General features: G+C 64.5%; 1 protein-coding gene across 7 annotated transcripts in view; it reads right to left on the minus strand.

The window, feature by feature from the left end:
* The window catches only part of SEPTIN9 (septin 9), a 131,368-nt gene that overhangs the window by 21,845 nt on the left and 88,694 nt on the right, over nt 1–20,829 (minus strand). The window contains exon 1 of one of the 7 annotated variants that reach the window (XM_051840944.2): nt 4,702–4,837. The exons of the other annotated variants lie outside the window; for them this stretch is intronic. The gene's annotated coding sequence lies outside the window, so the exon portion shown is untranslated. Of the gene's footprint in view, nt 1–4,701; nt 4,838–20,829 lie in introns of those variants that run through there. 7 annotated transcript variants of the gene reach the window in all.

Consider the following 20,829-nt stretch of genomic DNA (forward strand, 5'->3'; position numbering starts at 1 on the left):
AGGGGGCAGCTGGGGACTCTGCCAAGAGGCCTTGCTCTTCCCAAGTGAGCAGGAAGCAGGTGCAGGCGAGCTTGTGGGGTGGCACTGACGGCCGCCCCGCCCCCACACTGAACACCAGCACTTCCGCCCCCCCTCCCAGAGGCACATCACAGACACCTGCAGGCCAGGAAGCCGGTGCTGAGCCGTCTCCGCCCCCACCAGGCCTGGACACACCTGGTCCTGGGTGCCTCATCTAAGAGCTGGGTGTGCACTGGATCAGAAGCTTCTAGAAGGCCCATCTTGCTGCCCTTCCCCCCACCCCCATGTGGCTGGGATCTGAGAGCAGCAGCCAGAGCCATACTGAGTCCTCCTGTGGGTCCGAATTCATCGCTGCACCCCACCCCCCGCGCCGTTCCGCTCCACACACCCCAGCCGGCTCCAGCCCCAGTCCCACAGATCCACACACGCGCATGAACCAGGCGGGGGCCCTGTCACCTGGTTAGGGCTGGAGCTGGCACCTGACTCAGGAGAGGGGCCCCCTGCTTCGCAGACCACCTGCCCTAGCCTCTGCCTCCACACACACAGCCGGCCTCGCTCCCCAACACCGGGGGCCCCCGGGGCTCTGCTGAGTGAGCCAAGGGCAGGACAGAGGTCGGCCCTCGTGTGCACGCACAGGCTGCTGCTGTGGCCTTCACACACTCCCGGAGTGCCAGGGATGCTGGCCGGGGCCACCCCGACACCCTTGAGCGCTGGGACCCCCTGCTGGGGCTCGGGGAAGGGTGGTCTGCAGCAGAACAGGCTATTTTATTTATTCTCTAATAAATAAATAATATTCATCTAATAAATGATGTGCATGGCTCAGAGGGCCCGCCCCGCCCTCACAGCTCAGTCCTGCGCATGCCTTGGGAGATGAGAGTGACGGATGCCCCCCCTTCTCACCCAGAACTTGTCCCGGCCGCTGGAGGCCTTGCACCCGGGTCTGTCTGTTTCCAGAACTCCAAGGATGCGCTGGGGAATCTGAGCTCCCCCCACCCCCAGCCCCGCCGCCCAGGCTCCAGGGACCTGGCACCAGCCACTGAGGCCAGGAACCAACATGGCGTTCACACTAGCCATGGGTGTCCGTGTCTGCTTGTGGGGCCTGGCTCTGGCCAAGGGGTGTAGCCCTGGCCCAGCTCTGCAGGGCTCCTGCAAGGCTGTGACAGAGACGGGACTCCCTAAGCACAGCACGTGGTCTGTGACCGGCCGCGGGGGGCCATGGCTCCGCCTGCCTCTCCCCAAAGGGCCGGGAGCAGGTGGGCCCTGCCAACAGGGGATGACACCCACCTGTCCCCAGGAGGCTCCTCCCTCCACGCTCCTTCCCTGTGGGCTCTGCTGTACTCAGTCCCCAGCCACAAACAGCGACTCTGCCTCCACTCCCCCGGCCACTGCCCGCTGGGACGTGGGTCTCAGGGCCACGGCTGACCCCCTGGCAAGGGCAGTCCTGGCCTCAGCTCATGGAGCACAAAAGACCCCTGAATTGTCCTAGAGACACCACCCCTCACAGGGGCCAGCCAGGAGGCAGCTGGCCTAGGGCCCCGCCCCCAGGGAGGACAGGCCCCGCCCCCAGGAGGACAGGCCCCGCCCCCAGGAGGACAGGCCCCGCTTCCATGGCTCTTTGGAGCTGAACTCTGGGAAACCACAGGATATTTGCACCAAAGTGGCGGCCCCACAGTCACACAATGACCACCTGCCTCTGCAGAGACCCAGATGGATGAAGGACGCCCAGGTCCCCGCCCCCAGGAGGCCTCTGGGCCCAGGCAAAGCTGATCTCTGGGTGGTGGAGACAGGCACTGGAGATAAGATAAGAGATGGGGATCTGGGGGAGAGAGGAGGTCCTGGCACATTCCTCAGGGGACAGCCACAAGGACAAATGCCCTCCATCCAATGCCCGTGTTACCTGCGTCGCCCACGTCACTCGGTGCCCCGCACCTGCAGGTGAGGGCAGGGTACTAGCAGGCCCTGGGGAGCCCAGGCCCGGGGAGCTGTGACGAGCCAGCAGCTGGAGCAGAGAGCAGCCCGGGACGGGTCAGTATCGGCGACTCCACCAGCGTCGGCCCAAGCCCAGCCCGAGACTGGGGCTCCAAGTGCAGGCATGCGGAGGTTGGCACACCATGGACGGAGCCCCAGGCTCCAGCTCCAAGAGTGATGAGAAATCTGGGGGCGCCTTCGCCCATGATCCCCTCCTGAACCCAAATCAAAGCACCTCCGGATCAGAGAGGCGGACGGGAGGCCGTGAGCCGAGCCCCGGGGCCGGCGGCAGGGGGTGAGGCAACTCCTGCAGCCGATCATTAACTTTGCCCTCACAGACTGGCACCAGCCTGGGGCCCAGGGCAGGGCAGGCGCAGCCGAGGCCCCCGCAGGAAGCCGGGGTCAGACTGATCGATGCCCCCGGCCCCTGGGCGGCTGGAGCCAGCCCCAGCAGGGATGAGCTCCCTGGTGCTGACTGTCCACCCCACCCCCACTCTGTCCACAGAGGAGCCCCCGCCTGCAGACTTCCCATGGCCCCCAGAGCAAGGCGCGGGGGAGGTCTGGAGTGCGCCAGAACTTTCCCTCCTTCCCAGGTAGGACCGAGAGAGCCCCCCCTCCGGCCCGTCATTAGCCCTGCACCTTCCCAGCCCACTCCCCACAGCTCCGCGCACCCCTGGGAAAGCTCGGAGGACAGGCCCCTGCCTGCCCAGCACAAGGGCTGGGCTCCAAGCAATCAAAGCTTCGAGGCAGGAGGCTGGGAATGGAGCCCGTCCCGGGGACCTGCTAACTTCTGCTGGAAGCTTCTAGACTAAGGCCCCAACTGCCCCTGGGGTGGGCACGGAGCACTTGTCCTCGCCCTCGTGCTTAAAAGTTGTGCTTCCCACACACGGGCCGGTGACAGAGAGAGAGAGAGAGAGGGAAGGAGACAGAAAGACAGAGAGAGGAAGCCATAAACTTCCGGGGCGATGTGGGAAAGCTGCACGAGGCACCGGAGGGAATCAGATAACGGAAGCTGAGCCGGGAGCCGGGGCAGCTGCTGGGGCTCCCCTAGCACAGGACGGCCTCCACCTCCCCCAGCCCCAGGGCCCCGGGGTCTGCACAGAGCAGCTCCGACCAGCCTAGCGCTGACACAACAGGAAGCAGGGAGGATGCGCCGTGCTATGGTGCTATGGTGGCTGCGGAGGCTGGGAGGGGGCGGGGAGTTCAGTTCACTCTGGGTGCTCAAACAGGACAGGGTGAATGTCCTCACGGCCAAGGGCGGGAGAGCCAGCACTCCAGGGAGGACCCCAGGCCCCAGGAAGGGCCACCCCCCACACCCCTGCTGTGCTTTCTTTCATGGCTCCTCCATCTTGGAAGCCCCCACCACCCCCTCCCTGTGGGCTACAGGCAGGGGCACAGTCCCCATGACAGCCCATAGGGAGCAGGGGCTGGGGGATGGACAGTCACAAGTGCCCCCATAGGGACCGACCAGGGGCAGCAGGGGAACAGGGACAGACCCTAATACAGGAGTCACACACAAGAGACCCAGCAATGTCCCCTTCCCCAGGACGCGGGCTGCAGGGAGCCTCTGTATTCCTCCTGTTTCCTGAAGAGGAGCCCAGGCACCACCTGGGGCGTGAACCAGGGATGGAAGACCCCCTCTGTGCGCCCCCTCCCCCCCATCACTCTGCCTTTCAAACAGATAAATAAATCTTAAGAAGAACCCAAAGGGAGCTGGCCAAAATGATACGTCCACACCGCGGATGCCCCGGTGGGCTTCAGGGTGAAGCAGTGATGTTCCCCAGAACGAGGGAGTGCGGTCTCCACCGAGGGTCCCCAGGATGGAGAAGAGACCCCCCCAGAAGCCCCCTCCCCGCTGCTTGGCGGCTGGGGGAAGGGGCAGGCTCCCGCCAGGGGAGGAATTTCAAAGCAGCCCTGTGCCAAAAACACCGGCAGATGGGAGAAAGGGCAATGACAGAGACCGAGCGGGGACGGAAGCTGACTCAGCCGCAGGCGACGGTTGGGCCACGGCTCTGCCTCCGAGTACCTTGTCACTCACTGCCCGCCTGGGGCAGGGGTCCGCGTGGTGTCAGCCGGGCCGGGCCGGGCCGTGAGGCTCTGGTCTCCACTGGGTGGGAGGGGAAACCCCTCTGAAAGCAGGTCCACCAAGGAGCCGCTTGCTCACCGTCCCCGCCCCCTGGACACGGCTCCTAGGAGGGACACTCCACGCTGCACTCCCCAGGCAGCCCCCACCACGCCCCGCAGCCTCCAAAGGCATCGCGGCCACAGAAGTGACTTTGCCGGTCCCCACGGGGCGGTCATCTCCGCGAAGCCACTTAAGGAGAGAAAGCACCGGCCATCCGGAAGTCAGGGAAGCCCCTTGCAAGAGGCAAGTGTGGCTCCAAGAACTCCCAACAGGAGAGGATCGGAGCCTCCCGGCCGAGTTGGCCAAATATTTACAAAGAGATAGCTGTGCCTGCACAAAGCCCCTTTCTTTCATTCCGCAGCCGAAAATCTGGTCCCCGCGTGGAGACTGAGCTCCCCGCCGCCCCTCGCCGGGGGGGGGGGGGGCTCGCAGCTATCCTGCGGCCCAGACCCAGGACCCAGGACCCAGGCGGCGCGGCTGCCCGCCCCGGCGCCACCGCGGCCATCAGGAGACCCACCCGGTGCCCGCAGCACCTGGAGGCCCCCGAGCCAGGCCGAGTGGGCTGGGAGGAACAAAGAGCGAAGACTCACCCAGCAGCGGAGAGGAGTCGGCAGTGCTGGCCGCCCAGAGCCGCGGCCCGCCCACCGGGTCACATGGCTCGGAGCCGAGCAGAGGATCAAAGGGGCTTTGTGGCCGGGGAACAAGCAGCCTCCCAGAGCGCGGGCAGAGGTAGGGAGGGAGCGACTGAAGGGAGGCTCACAGGGGAGCTGCTGCGGGGAGGGGCGTGTGGGAGACTGCCCGTCAGAGCCACACGGCTGGGTGAGCCCCCCCCCCCCGCCCAGAGGAAGTGCCCTTGTGCCTAGCGAAGAGCTTGGGGTGCAGCCCCTGGGCCCCGGCTGCCCTTGCCCAGCATGTGACAAAGTCTGTGCCCAACTGCCCGCCAGGGCGCGGGCGCAGGTGCTGCCAGGAAGTCGACACTGGCGGCAGCAACCGGCTCTCCTGTACCCCAAAGGCCACACCCCACTCAGATGGCAGGCGTGACGCCCCCACACCTGGGCTCTGGCACCCGGGCTGAGTCGTGGCCGGGCCAGCGCTCCTGGAACCCTTGGGAGACCCGCAGCCCAGTGCCGCACTCCAGGCCTCTGAGCAGCTGGGGGCAGAGCAGGGGTGTGGGGGGACGGGGGCGGGGAGGGGGCTGGGAGCTCACCCTCTGCTCTTCTTCCCTGGAGTCCCCGACAGATTCTGGCAGCCTCTCTGGCCCCTGGGGGCCTGGGCAGTGAGTCATCCAGCCTCTTCCTCCTCCTCCTCAAGGCGGGGCGGGGGATGGGCAGTGGGGGTCCCCAGAGGAAGGCGCTGACCCCACTGGGGCTGGGCCTGGACGCTGGGATCTGCCAGAGCTGTCCAGTGCCACGGCCTCTGACCCTGAGTGATTCACTCCCAGGCACAGGCGTGGGCAGCAGGGCACCAGGCCAACTCCCACACTGGGCGAGTTCCCAGGGGGCTGGTTTTTTTTTTTGGGGGGGGGGGGTCTGCTGGGTGGGGAGCCATGAGTTCAAGTGCCAAGGAGCCATGGTGACCCAGGGCCAGGGCCCCCCTCGCTGGGCTCCACACACCCTCACCCTGCCCATCCCCAGATTTCCGTGTGGCCCTGTCCCCGTGCGCCACACCAGGCTCGTCCGCACCTGTGAGAGCCATCGCTCCAACACCATGATCTCCCTTTCTTACAAGAAGGTGATTTTGGGGGGACAGGGACTGGGGCAGGTCTGTCCTCTCCGCCACCCTGTCCGGTCCTGGGCCCTAAGGGCAGCCCCAGAAACTGGGGACAAAGAATGCTAAGAGGTGGCCTGCACCTGCCCAGGTGGGCAGAGGGCTGGCTTCCTGCTGTGCTCCTCGCTGGAACTCCTCCCCCTGGGCTCCCTGGGGCCCCAGCTCTCTGGAGCCACCACCCCTTCCCGGGCGCCAGGCCGCTCGGGCACACTCTGCTCCCATGTTCCTCTGGGTTCCTCGGAGGCAGTGGCGGCCTGAGGCCCGCACAGGTGCCGGCCAGAACAGGGGCTGCAGGTGCAGCCTTAGACGTCCCAGCTGCCACGTTACAAACGGAAAGCAGAATCAGGGAGCGCAGATTCTAACACGGTCGTGCACCCCCCGCCAGCGTCCTGGTCATCGGTGGACGGCGCACACAACGGTGGGCACTGTGAGAGGAGAAGGGACGGAGAACGCCTCCCGCCCCCAACACAGCATCACAGCACAACACCTCGCGTCCGTGTGCCTGGTGTATGGATCTGCACACAGCACTCTGTACTGTCTACATTCACTCCTTCTGCTTATTAAAAAAAAAAAATGAGGGCATCAAGAGGCCACATCTCAGGGTCGGCCCGCGCCCCCCAGGGCTGTGTCAGTGCCCTCCCGGGCAGCCACCTTATTTAACAAAGTCTACGGAGCCCGGCTTTAGCCGCAGGGCGGGGTGCTGTGTGTTCTCACCTCCTCTTTCTTGTCTGCCCGTGCTCTCTGAGGCCTGGTGGCCATGCACGGTCCACTTGAGGCCTGGCCTTCGCCCAGCTGGACCGGCCACATTTCAAATGTGCACCAGCCACACGTGGCCTGGACCGTGCGCTCAGGTGGCTTCTAGCACTAGGTCTGCGAGCCCAGGACACAGCCCGGTGACAACCCAGTGACGCTGACAATGCTGCATCCATGACCTCTTTCTTTTGAAAAGTTTATTTATTTATTTAAGACAGAGTAGCAGAAACGGGGATGCTGGTTCAGTCCCCAAATGGCCACAACAGCTCGATCTGGGCCAGACTGAAGCCCGGAGCCAGGAACGCCATCTGGGGCTCCCACGTGGGTGGCAGGGACCCAAGTACTTGAGCCACCATCTGTGCGGTCCCAGGCAGATGCGCAGGATCGGAAGCTGTGCTCCCCGATGGGATGCTGGCACTGCAGGCGAGGCTCACCCGACTGCACCGCACACAGGCCCTGTGATCCCTTTCTGATCAAAAGAGCCGAGTTTTGGGGCAGGCACAATGGCACAGCGGGCTAAGCCACCACCTGCAGTGCTGGCTTCCCAAATGGTTCAAGTGCCAGCTGTCTGACTTCCGATCCGGCTCCCTGCTAATGCGCCTGGGAAAGCAGCAGAAGACGCCCTGCACCCATACGGGAGACCTGGATAGTTTTCCTGGCTGTTGCAGGAATTTGGAGAATGAACCAGTGGCTGGTTCTTGTGTCTCTCCCTGTCTCTGTAGCTCTGCCTTTCAGATAAATTAATCTTAAAAAAAAGAGCAGAGCAGAGCTAATAAACCACTGGCTAGCAGTGTGCTCTCCCTACAAAGGAAGCAGGAGCCTGGTGGCTCCGTCCCACACACAGGTGCGCAGGCCGGGGTAAGCCTGACTCACAGGGCAGCCGGGGGGCTGTGGAGCCGGGGGTTCCCTAGTGGCAGTCGCAGGGGCTGGGTGGGAAGTGTGGGGCCCATCTGCCAAGGGAGAGGAGAGAACAGCGGGGCCCATGGGGTCTACAGGCGGGGACCCCGAGCAAGGCGAGGACAAGGTGGCAGGCACCCAGGAGGCTTCAACTCGGCCTTTCTGGGGCCTGGGTCTTGGGCGCATCACGTCCCCTGCACGGAGCACCCTCCGGCCACTCGCTCGTCCGCGTCTGTCTGTTCCACAGCCACACCGACGGATGCTCCCAAAGAAATTTACGGAGACAGAGAGACGGTGGCTGCCGGGCCGGGGTGGGGCAGGAGACAGGGCTCCCTCACGCGCGGGTGTCGTTCTGGGGTGATGACCGTGCTTTGGGTGTCCCAGCCCAGAGAGGGACACAGCTACAGGACGAGGGCTTTCACATGTCCGTCCTCCCGCCTGCAGCCCGCTTAGCTGACCTAACGCTTAGGAGCCAAAGGACCCAGTGACCAATCCCGAGTCCCCCGATGGGCTGCGTCAGGGTCCCCCTGGGGACCACCAGGGCGGTGAGATGAAGAGATCAGCCAGGCGGGGGCCGACGGCGATCGCCAGCGAAGCAGAAGACCTGACCACGGGGAAGTCATGTGACGGCGAGCCAAGGACAGCTGAAGCGAATTCAGCCTCGCAGGGAACGCTTTGGGGCCCACGCTCTGCGGGGCTGGGGGTCAGCTCCCTCAAGGCCAGGCACCCAGAGGGCAGGAGGCGCCCCCTCCCAGCCACGGCGAGGGTCTCAGTTGGACGTTCCAGGATGCTCAAAGCCTAGCTGTTCCCCAAGCTGCGGAACACCCGCCCACCTGCCCGTGAGCGGGCCTGGTGCTGGGGGGCGGGCTGCAGTGCAGGCGAGTGTGGGGCCCTGCGGCAGGTCCTGCCTGGGAGGCTGACACCTGCAGGAAGTGCAGGGCGGCCCCCGCCTCTGCACATGGCCAAGCTGCCCCTCTCGCACCCGCACCCACGGGGAAGCCAGGGTGTGGCCACAGCGCCCAGCCCTCCAGTCCACGCCGGGATGGGGCAGAGGCTTCCTGGCCCAGGCCAAGACAAACACCCCTCTTCTCTCCCTCTCCAGGCCCTCTGGGTGGCCACAGCGTGGCTCGGGTGGCCGGTGTCCACGCGGTGCACTCCCCAAGGTCACCCCTGTGCCCAAGGTCACCCACGTGTCCTAGCACGTGACCCTGCTGCCCAGGGATGGGCAGGCTGGCCACAGCCCCCACCTCAGAAGCAGGACAGCGCTAGGGTGGGGTGGGGGCATCTGTCACACTGGCTGGCAGTTCCTCCTCCTTCCAGGTCTCTCTGGGCCTCGGAGGGGGGAAGCCCAGCCACCCCCTCCCACAGCGGACTCTCTGGCCGCTGCAGGTGGTCCACACCGCGGCTCCTCCACCCACCCCGGACATCTGGCTTCTGCCCGGCTCACTGCCGAAACTGCGCCCTTGAGACGTTCCTCAGGGCCAATGTCCAGTTCCACCCTCTCTCACCGGGGGCAGCCCTTTCCCCTCCCCCACCCAGGGGGTCTCCCTGGGGAGGCCTCCCTCGCCTCGCCTCGTGCTGGCCACCTACACCTCCCCGGGGCGGGGGGGGGGGGTTCAGGCTCCCCACCCCCAACCGCAACTCCCCAGGCTGCTACTTCCTGGTGTCTCCGGTTCCTTCCTGCCCAGTCCTGCTCCCCAGGGCAAGGCACTTCCTGTCTCACCCCTCCTCCCCAGTGCTGTCAGCCCACCCTGCCGCCAGCTCCTCCCACTCCGTCACTCTTCCTGGCTCTTCCCAAGCACTGGAGAACCCTGGGGCCTGGCCTGAATCCCCCTCCTTTGTTCAGAACCCCATCCTCCAGCAAGCCCGGCAGTCACCACCTCCAGGGAGCCCTCCGAGCTCCTCCATCACGGCCACCACATCCTCCGACCACATCCTCCCAGGCTGCACCCGGACTTGGCCCCTCCCCTGTCTCCTAGGTAACGAGGCCTCCTCTGTGGCGCTCAGGGGCAGGACCGCCCCAGCCTCACTTCCGCCTTTCTAAGAAGTACACCCTCCACTTAACAGGCACCCAGAATTCACCTTTGAAAATTATTGTTGATGTTTTCACCTGAGATGTGACCTCAAGTCTGCAGTCACGCACGAGCCCAGCCCAGCCCAGCCCAGCCCAGCCCAGCCCAGCCCAGCGCAGCACAGCCCAGCCCAGTCCAGCCCAGCCTCACCGCCCTCAGCCCTGCTGTGCCCCAGGGCCACAAACACCAGGCTGTGTGTTAGATTTCAAAACAGGAGCAAACCACGGCCGCCTCTTGCCCAGCACTGAAGAGCTGGGGGGGGGGGGGGGGGCACCGGGGGGGGCCAAGGGCCTGGACACTGCTAGGGCCTCCCCAGCCTCCCCTCCCTGTAACAGGCACCAAAGCCAAGGCCAGCAGCCAAGAAGGCAGAGAACAGCCAGGCGCTGGGGCAGGTGCTGGGAGGTGGGAGGAGAAAAGGCAGGCACTCCTGGGCCTGCCGGAACCCTGGCTGCAGGGAGCATCTAACTACGGGCGAGGCCGGCCTTGGCTGCCGCCTAAGCCACGGCCTGGGACGCGGGCATCCCTTACAGGAGCGCCGACTCCAGTCCCAGCAGCTCTGCTTCTGAGCCAGCTCCCAGCTCCCAAGCACTTGGGCCCTGCACCCACGTGGGAGACCCGGAAGAAGCTCCTGGCTTCAGCTCAGCTCGGCCCTGGCATTGCAGCCACCTGGGGAGTGAACCAGCAGAAGGAAGACCTCTCTCTCCCTCTGTAACTCTTTCAAGTAAATAAATAAACCTTAAATTAAATGAGCAATCCCAGTTGGATTTTAAATGGGATTTTAAACAATCCCAATTTAAATAATCCCAATCCCAGGTGCACACACCTGGGAAGCCAGGATCCTGATACAGGGACACAGCCTGGGGGGAGTGGGGTCAGCCTTCTTCCCTTTGACCTGGCGACCAGGGTCGGAGCTGGGGGCCACGGTGGCGCCGCACACCGCCCCCTGCCAGACTGCTCCTGTCCTTGGACAAGGACAGGACGGTTTCGCCCAAGGGGTCCAGAATGTCTGACGCAAAGCATGCTGGGCAGAAGACGCAGAGCCCACGGCACCCCTGCTGTCCCTGGGAGCAGCAACTTCTCACCACAGGAGACGTGAAGTTTCCACACCACACGGGGACAGACACGGTCCCCAAGTCAGCTCCCAGCTCTTCTCCAGAGACCCCCCCGCCCCGCCCTGCAAGTCACTGGTTTTCCCGCGTGTGTTCCACAGAGTCCCTGTTTCCATCAGCTCCCTGACATACGGGATGAAATCGGTCAGTTTCATTCACAGCCTCCCAGCACTGAACCTGGAAGTCAGAGAAAAGCTCTTTGTCCTCATCACCTACAAAAACCCCTCCCTCTACCGCCCCCACCCACACCAGCAACTCAGGCCTCGAGCCTCAGGCGCCATCTGATGCCTCCAAGGCAAGAGTTTCCCCAAATCAGAGTGGCACCTGCTACCCCCACAGCGCTCCTTCCTGGAGTTACAAATCAACACAGTATTACACATGTATCCAATTCTGCAGGGTGCATTTCCAAAGCCAAAAATGGGTTTAGTCTCTTAAATGTTCTGTTCTCCTAACGTGACCGGGGAACCCCGCTGCCCCAACGGAACCCAGTTTGGGACACACAGCTCCGGTGTCAGGGACCCACGGTCCGCTGGCGGAGACAGCCCGGCCCCTGGCGCGGCCTCAGGCCTGGGAGGCAGCCCGGGTCCTCCTTCGAGTGGGGAAAGGGGTTTGAAGCCCTGGTCCCTGTAACAAGGACACCCAGGAGTTCATTTGTGTAGAACCCAAGCCGGCACAGCCCCAGCCTCCCAGCTGATCTGGGCGACTGGCTGGGTGGCTGGGAGGCCACAAGGGCAGGGTTCAAATCCCCCGAGTGACCGTGGGCAAGTGTCCTCCCCCCCCCCCCCCCCGCAGTGCCCACAGCCACTGGCCGCTTCTCCCTCCTCCTGCAGGAGAGCTCCCTGGGAGGCAGCTGTCCGGCCTCAGCTCCAGGCACAGGAAGCTTCCAGTGCGCGCCCCCAGGCAGTTCTTTTAAAAACACAGAAAAGTGGGGCTGTCCCTGCTGCCCCGCCTCCACTCCAGCTCCCAGCTAATGCGCCTGGGAAAGCAGCGGACGATGGCCCAAGAGCGTGGGCCCCTGCACTCATGTGGGAGACCCGCGTGAAGCTCCTGGCTTTGGCCTGGCCCAGCCCCGGCTGTTGCAGCCATCAGGGGAGTGAACCAGCGAATGGAAGATCTCTCTTTCTGTAACTTAGCCTTTCAAATAAGTAAATATTTTTTATAAAAAAGGAAGGAAACGACCATCTCACGGCCAAGGACAGGTGCCAGCTCTGGCTAGGTGCTGGCCACAGGCTCCTGAGGCCAAGAGTGCTCAACCAACCAGGCTGCAGGGCCCTCTCTGCCCTCCCCTGGGCCGCGTGCTGCCAGCCAGGGTGCCCGCAGGTCCCCAGTGAGAGGCCACGGAGGGCAGGGGTCACCGGGCTTCCTGTGGCTTCCCTGGCCATGCCCCTCCCCCGGCCCTGCTGCGTGCTCCCTTGGCATATACTCTTGTTCAACTTTTATTTCTTTTCATTTCCTTAAAAGGCACAGAGACAGAGACAGACAGACGGACAGACAAGAGCACAAAGAGAGCTACCTGCTGGTTCATTCCTCAAATGCCCGAAACCACTGAGGCTGAGCCGGGCGGAAGCTAGGAGCTCCATCCGGGTCTCCACCTCGGATGGCAGGCACCCAAGCCCCTGCACCATCACCTGCTGCCTTCCAGGGTCTGCTTCAGCAGGAAGCTGGACCGGAAGCGGAGCAGGGACTTGAACCTGGGCCCTCTGACTTGGGCCCTGCCGCCTCCGGCCTCTGGGCCTCCTGCCTCGAGCCCAGGTCCTGGCTTCGGGCTCGGGTAGGGCTCGGGTTCAGCCCTGGCTCCACCACTTAGGAGCCGGAACGCGCGCAGGCACACCCTGCGGCTGTCACGCGTGTGTGGGGAGGGCAGGCAGTGTGCACACAGCACGTGGCGCAGTGCCCGGCTGGTGACTGCTCCCTCACCGTGGAATTCGGGAAGAACCCACCTCGTCCCAGCAGCCCCTCAAAACCACTCCTTCTGGCCAAGGAAGCCTTCCAGGGTCCCCCGTCACACTCCACATAGGACGCTGTGCTGTGAGCCCCTCCTCCGTGCTCGGAAAGGCCGGACGGTGCCCTCGGCGCTCAGACGGCTCAGGACAAGCAGCCACGGACCAGCACAAGCCAGGGTCCCCAGTGCCTCCTCCGACCCAGGGCAGGGCCTGGAGAAGCTTCCGGAGCACCTGAAGGGGGATGGGCAACAACAAACCTCCTGCCTGGGTCCTGCCGGGCACCCCTGGGGTCGCCCCAGAAGGAGCAGGGGCGACGGCACCCCCTCACCATGGAACCCCTTTCTCCGGGCCGCCCCAGGTCTGGGGGCGGGGTCAGAGCATGGCTGAGGCCTCTTCTGTGGCCCGGCTCCCCGGGGCAGGGCAGCCAGCTCCCAGGTGAAGCCTTGGTGCCCGGGCACAGCACCACGTGGCAGGCGCCCAGGGGACAGGTGCCCACGGACCTGGGAGCTGGCGCCCAGGCCCTGGCCTGCCTGGGCTGTGTGGCCTTGAGGAAGTCACTCTGCCTCTCTGGACATGTTTCTCCCTCTGTAAACTGAGGGGCGGGGACCACGTCCCCTGCATGAACCCCGATCATGGTCAAGGCACACGGCTGGCACCACCTCCAGCTCTGCCGAGCTTCCAAGCCCAGAGGTGCCTCCTGCCTCAGAGCCAAGGAGGGTGGCCTTGATGCCCTGCCCCGCACGGTGCCGCCCCGGCCCCGCCCTGCCATCTGCTGGGGGCTGCACCCGCAGCAGCTCTGGGCTCCCAGGACTAGCACCTCCTCCCACCTCCGGCCTAGCGCAGCTCAACAGGTTCCAGGCTGAGGGTCTGGGGTAAAGGGCTGGTTGCAGGCAAAAGGAAGCGGGACCCCTCCCCGCTCATCCAGTGGGAAGGGGCCCCTGCCTGAGAACCCCTCCCCCCATAGCCCCACCCTGCCCCTGGCTGCAGCCCAGGCCTCCTCCTCCTCCTCCAGGGGGCCCAGCCCCCATCCCATCTCCCAGGAGAAAGTGAGGCTCCTTGCTTTGCCAAATTCCAGTAATGAATCCCACACTCGCTCCAGTTCCGCCGGCAGGCTCCAGCCCCGCCCCCACCTCCTGTGAACAGCTGGGCTGCAGACAGTGGAGTCCCAGGGCCCGGCCCGGCCCGCACGAAGAGCTCCCCGCACCCCCCACCCCCTCCTCCGGAGATAAGGCCACAGTGTTCCTGCCCTCAGCCTGGGCGGGAAGCAGGATCCGCGGTTAACCCCTTCGTGCCCGGCGGCCACCAAGCAGACACTCCAGCCCCACGTAGCTGAGCGTGGGGGGTCCCAACAGCCCAAAAACGCGCGCCCCACGAAGACCCCGCAGATCACGGACCACGTGGACGGCGCTCGGAAGCAGGCGTGTTCGCAGGCCCGTGGGGTGGCCTTGGCAAGCCGGTGCTGCCAGGATCAACAGGCACAGCACAACCAGGCTGACCAAGGCCAGGCACTGACGGTCAACCACGCGGTCAACCACGCACTGACGTCCCTCAGAGGCCACAGGACGCAGGGCAGAGGCCACACCAGGGGGCGTCCATCCTGCCCGGCCCCGCCCCTTCTGAGGGCGGGCATTCAACAGACTGGGTCCGAGTGGCCGGGTTCACCTCCCAGCTCTGCTCTCCTGGGATGGCTTCCTGGGATGCAAACCTGGAAAGCAGCAGAGGACAGTTCCAGTGATGGAGTTCCTGCCCCCCCCCCCCCCACCAGGAGACCTGGACTGAGCGTTGGCCCTGCCCCCGCCCCGCCATCATGGGCACTTGGTTACCGGTAAACCAGCAGATGGGGCCAATGCGCTATATCCCCCTCCTCCCTCCACTCTGCCCTTTCAAATAAATCATTAAATCTTTTATTTACTGTTTTTCTGTACAATTTATTTTTATTAATTTCAAAGGCAGAGCTACAGAGAGGGAGAGGAGAGAGAGAAAGATGGAGAGATTGGAGGTGGCGCCACGGTACAGTAGGTTAATCCTCCACCTGCGGTGCCAGCATCCCATATGGGTGCCAGTTAGAGTCCCGGCTGCTCCTCTTCTGATCCAGCTCTCTGCTGTGGCCTGGGAGAGCAGTAGAAGATGGGCCAAGTGCTTGGGCCCCTGCACCCCCGTGGGAGACCCGGAAAAAGCACCTGGATCCTGGCTTCGGATCAGTGCAGCTCCTGTCATTGTGGCCATTTGGGGAGTGAACCAGCAGGTGGAAGACCTCTCTCTCTCTCTCTCTCTCTATCCCTGTCTGTAACTCTACCTCTCAAATAAATATAAAATCTTAAAAAAAAAAAAAAAAAAAAAGATGGCGAGATCAAGATCCTGCATCCGCTGGTTCACTTCCCAGATGGCGGCGATGGCTGGGGCCGGGCCAGGCTGGAGCCAGGAGCCAGGAGCTTCTGGAAGGTTCTCCCAAATGAGTGGCAAAGCCCAAGCACTTGGGCCATCTTCCACTGCTTTCAGGAGCAGTAGCAGGGAGCTGCATTGGAAGTGGAACAGCTGAGGCTCGAACCAGCACCCATACGGGATACTGGCATCACAGGCGGTGGCTTCACCCGCTACGCCATAACACCAGCCCCCAAAATTAAATCCTAAAAAAAGCAGAACTCTGTCTCCACCCCCCAGTCTTCACTGCCTGCTCCACACAAGCCTGCCCACCTGCAACAGCAAACATCACCCCAAGTCAGGACGCTGTCAGGCCCGTCGGAACAAAGGGGCCGCATCCCAGGCCCTGCAGGGGCACCCTACAAATGGTCGCCCGAACCCATGGAGCGTCCCTGCTCAGTCGCAGGTGCAGGGCCAGCTGTCAGAACAACGTGGGTCTGTGGGCAGTGGACAGAGCCTGCGACACGAGTGAGGCAGTGGAGACCCGACATCGGCACCCCGTGTGACTGCTCCCGGCACGCTGCCCGGTACCCCAGAACACACAGCTACCGGGCACCAGAGCCGAGCCGGGAGCCTGAGCCAGCCTCGCCACCAGGCTGCGTGGCCACATCCCAGGGAGCCTTCCGTGGAAAGCAGACCCCGTGCGTGGTCCTGGTCCCCAAGGGCGTGGGTGCTGGGGACGGCAGGACGGTCATCCTCCCAGCACCCGAGCTGCCTGGCTTCCGCTCTGTCTCTCTGGGCTACACGGAGGCCTCAGGGCTCACGCAGCTTGGAGTTGGGTTTTTTGTACCTTGTGCAGCAGCTGCAGGCCGGCGGCCAAGGCAGCAGGGCGGGGACCCCTGTGCGTAGGGCAGGGGTTTCCTCCTGGAGCGAGCCGCGCCTGTACAGGCCTCCAGACCCCGCCCCCAGCCCCCCACGGCCCCCTTGTTGGAGCAGAGGGGGACAGACGCTTCTGGAGTGGGGACCCCAGGGGCTGCGGTTTGGGCCATCAGCAAGCCAGGGACAGCATTCCACACACAGCGCCAGCGTCCTGAGATCCAAGACAAGCCTCGGTGACGACCGAAGCCGGCCCCGAGCTGTCCCCGGGGTCCTCACGAAATCCCGCAGTCCTGCCCGCGGCGCTGCTCCCCACGGGGGCTGAGCAGCCCCCGGCCCCGCAGCCAGACCACCGCTGCCTCCCCCGAAGAGCGGATGGCCCAGTCCCCAGGAACCTCACCTCCCTCCCAGGGCCCCTCCCCAACTGAATCAATGAATGAACAAATGAATGGTGGCAGAGGAAGTCAACAAGGATGAGGGTGACAGGGAGCTGCGACCGGCCGCCCCATGCACCTTGCCCGGACAAGCCCGCTGGCCCTCGGCGCGGTCTCTGAGCCGGGACCTCCGGGAGCCTACTGCACAGAGGGGGCCTCAGCCCCATTTCCAGGGGCGAGGCTCTGGCTCACTCACGCCACCCACAGGTAGGCCTGGGAAGTGCTGCAGGAGGCCACTCCCTGCTGGAAACTCCCCCACCCACTTCCAAGCCCACGGCCTTGGGCAAGACTGGGAGAGACACAGCCTGAGCCAGGGCCAGCGGCACCGTGGTGTCCAACCTCATCTCTTTTTTTTGAAGGTTTGATTTTTTATTTGAAAGGCAGTGTAGAGAGAGACAGAGGCCTTCCACCACTGGCTCACTCACTAATGGTCACAACAGCCAGGGCTGGGCCAGGCCTGAAGCTGGAGCCTGGAGCTCCACGGGGTTGCCCACATGGGTGCAGGGGCCCAAGCACTCGGGCTGCTTCCGGGGAGCTGGATCGCAAGAGGAGCAGCCGGGACTCGAACATGTGCTCCAACGCCAGTGTAGCTGGCTGCAGCTTTTCTTATTTTTCAAGCCACTTGTACTGAGTATAGACGAGTCCACAAAACAGCTGATCTCATTTAGTTTTTTAAAAGAAATCACCTGCATTAAGAAGAAAGAACCAGAAGACCCCAAAGCTCGAACAGGGCTTATCCGCGCAAGACGCACCCACGACGGGTCAGCTTCCTTCCTCTTCCTAGTCACGTCTGTTCTGTCACAAGCAGAAGGCTCAGGTTCGGCGGCAGCTCCACCCACGCCTGCTGGCATCGCCCGGCCACGCAGGCACACGGTTCCGAGGAGCCATCAGCCGGTTCTCCTCCACAGCCAGGGCTGGGCCCAGGAGCCAGGGCAGGACATGTGCTGGGTGCCCCAGGAACCCCTACAACCAGGTCACTTCCCCCGGCCTCGGCACCACCGCTGGGTGCAGGGAGCGAGCGGGTTCAGCCAGGGTTTGTGTCAACACGGCTCCACGTCAGCCACCGCCCGGCGGGCATCGGGACAACCCGGACAAATGTCATGGCCGGGGGTGGGGCTGCTGGTGTGGGCGGGAGAGGCCTTCCAGGGACAGAGCTGGAAACACCACCTGCCAAGTCCTCGCCCAGAAAGGAGACCGCAGCTGCCCCCTACTGACCAGCCCCGACTGGTGGGGGGAGGGCGGCCGGAGGTGTGCTGGGGAGATGGGGACTGAGAGGGCGGCCTCGCTGGGGCCAGTTCCTGTCCCTACAGTCACTGTCACCTTCCTCTGGCCCCTGCTCCACAGGTGAGGCTGGACATCAACTCCCTCTGCCTGGGGCGATCCAGGGTCACTTCCACCAGAAACAGCCCCCGCGGCTCCTTGCGAGCCCCCCACCCACCCGTGGATCCAGAGACATGGGGCCCACCATCTACCTGTCCCCACGGCAATTCGGCAAAGGAGCTGGCGAGCTTGAGCGTGCTGGGTTCCCTCTGCAGCATGGTCGGCTCTTGGCCCCACCCTAGCGCCCTCCCCACTCCGGCTGGGGCGGGGCCGCCTGGGTGAGCCTTCTCTGCAGGGCTCTTCCGGAACACCTGTCCCCCAGCATTCAAGCCCATGGGCCGCCTCCCCTCTCCCAGTCAGCCCGGCCGGCCTCCTGGGAACCCTGGGCAGCACCCTGGGGCAGACCCCGGAGTGGACAGCCACCAGCCGCTGCAGGGGGCCCCAGCACAGCCCTGGCCTGACAACCACAGGGCCCCCTCGCACTGACACCACACAGCGGGGCCTGCGGGCAAGTGGTCCTGGCTGGGCACTGCAGAGGAGGTGCCACGGCCCGGGATGCAGTGCGGACCAGAAGCCTGGTGCCCACCTCCCCAGGGCTGCCCTGCGTGGCTCTGAGCACCCCTGCCCGGTGCTCCTGGACCCTAATGGCCCCTGCATCCCTGGTACAGGGGGCGAACCTGGGCACCAAACCCTGCAGGAAGGCCTCGCCAGCTCTAGTACCTGGTGCCCATCAGCCCCTGAACCCCACCCCCGCCTGATGTCCCCATGGCGGCGCCTTTACCCTCTCCCAACCCGGGCTCCAGGAAGGAGACCGTTCCCCAACAGACCCCAGACCACGGCCCTGAGAACTGAAATCCAACTTCCCGGTCTGGCCTGACGCCCCCACCACGGATCAGCCCCCGCCAATCGGCGAGCAATCTGCCGCCCAGGCGTTCAGTCACTTCCACATCTCGACGCCTGTAAGAGCCAGCACACGGATGTACCAGCAGCCCACGGGAGCCAGCCGGCGGTGAGGGCTGAAGGCCCGAGTGCTGATGGCGCTGGCGCTGGCATGGCCGGCCAGCCCTGCCCTGTGGCCAGCCCTCCCCACCGAGAGCCAGCTTCAGCCCTGGGGGTTTTTGGGGCTCACAGATCAGAGACTCAAATGCATGTGAACAGGCTCGCCCACACCCAGGTGCAAGGGGGGCCCCCTCCTCTGTGGACACCGCCAGTGCAGCCCAGTCGTCCCCCTGAGCTGACCGGGGTCGGCTCCAAGACCCCTCGTGGCTGCTGCAGCCACAGATGGTAGCGACCCCTAAATGTTCTACGCCCGCCCTATGCATACACCCCTGCTAATGGTTAACAAACACAGTAGCTCACAAGGCACACTTAGGAACCTCGTGGCAGCCACGAACACAACACAACAACTGTGACAAGTCCCTGTAACAGAAGTCCCTGCAGCCTGGTCTCCCTTCAAAGAGCCAGGACCAACGCTACTATTTCCAGCCTGCAGCCGAGCGCAGGAACGGAAACCACAGAAATCAGAGCCACGGAGAAGGGGGAGGGGGCGAGGGTGCTCACGCCCGTGGGCCGAGTGGGCTTCTTGCATCACAGCTGGGGCTAATGCGCCCGCCCGGAGCGCACACGGGTGCTGGGCACAGAGCAGGTGCCGAGGGGCTGGCGCTGTGGCGCGGCGGCTAAGTCACCACCTGCGACGCCAGCATCCCGTATCAGAACGCTGGTTCAAGTCCCAGCTGCTCCGCTCCTGATCCAGCTCCCTGCTAATGCGCCTGTGAAAGCAACAGAGGGCGCCCCACGCGCCTGGGCCCCTGCATCCACGCGGGAGATTAGGAGCTCCTGGCTGCCAGTGTCAGCCTGGCTCGGCCCCGGCCATTGTGGCCATTTGGGGAGTGAACCAGGGGATGCAAGATCTGTCTCTCTCTCTCTGTCACTCTGCCCTTTAAATAAATAACATAAGGTGCTGCTCACGCGCTCACAAATGGCTCTGACCAGTGGGGAACCCTCCCCCATGGCCTCCGCAGCCCCCGAAACCCACGCAGCCTCAGGCCCCCAGCACCCTCTCGCTGTGTGGCCCGAGAAGCACTCTGGCTTCGGTCACCAGTTCATCTGGCACCGGGCCGACAGGGCCGCCTGCTTCCTTGCTGGTGTCCTGTCCCAGGCCCTGCGAGGCCCCGGGGTCAGAGGCCGGCCTGAGCCGGAGCACTGCCCGGCACCTGCCGTGTGACGGCAGCCCAGCGACACAGCCTCCTGTGGCTCAGGACAGGCGTGGGCAGCGCCGAGCTGGCCGCTCCCTGCTGGGCACTGACGGTGGAGCAGGGAACCATGAGTCACACCAGTAAGGCCAGCGGGGCCCCAGGAGGGGGCGCTGACAAACACCCCAAGCCGGCCCGGAGGACCCCCTGCGGTGCACCCGCATGCCCAGGCCTCCCCCGCCTGCTCCCGGCCCTGCGCCGGGGGGAGCTGCAGGTTCCCTATCGCGACCCCGCAGGCAGCGCACAGTGGGGACAGCAGGTGCGACACCCCGGGTGCTGCCGTCTTTCCCACGCCCGGGGTGGGGGAGTCGCCCTGCACCCCGGGGCCTCAGAATCATTCTCAACACAGTGCTTCAGGCAGCCACACAGCACTCAGGGCGCCCGGCGGCAGCTGTAGCCGCACCAGGCTGCGGGAGGCGAGCGGGCATCCCCACAGCAAAGGGGAAACCCACCCCGGCCCTCCGTTCGGGGGAACACAGGCTGCCCCAGCTCGGCCCCAGGGTGGGCGGTCTGCGAGGCCCCTTCCCGGGCCGTGTGGACCAGTGCCCCACAGACACCCCCGCCCGTCGTTCCCTGTGCTAATGGAGTGACCACGGCCTGCCTGCCTCTGGTCTTTGCTCAGGCTGAGCCAGGGGATCGCCTGCCGGTGACTCCCCCTTAGCACCAACTGTGGGCAGGTCCACTTAGCAGCAAAGTCTGGCCTACGCCCCTCTGTTCGCCTAACATCTGCATAGAGATAAAGCTCCCACCAGCCAAGGCCTTCAGGCACCACCTCCTCCATGAAGCCCTCCCTGATGGCTGCAGCTGGAAGCAGTCTTCCTCCTGTGCACTCCCTTAGTGTTCATCAGATCTGCACCAGGCAGCACCCAGGACAGGACAGGCACTCACGACACAGCCCACCGTTCCCTGTCCCCGCGGAGGCATGTGAACCCGC

This window comes from Oryctolagus cuniculus, chromosome 17 (assembly GCF_964237555.1).
Source record: "Oryctolagus cuniculus chromosome 17, mOryCun1.1, whole genome shotgun sequence".
Lineage (NCBI taxonomy): Eukaryota > Metazoa > Chordata > Mammalia > Lagomorpha > Leporidae > Oryctolagus > Oryctolagus cuniculus.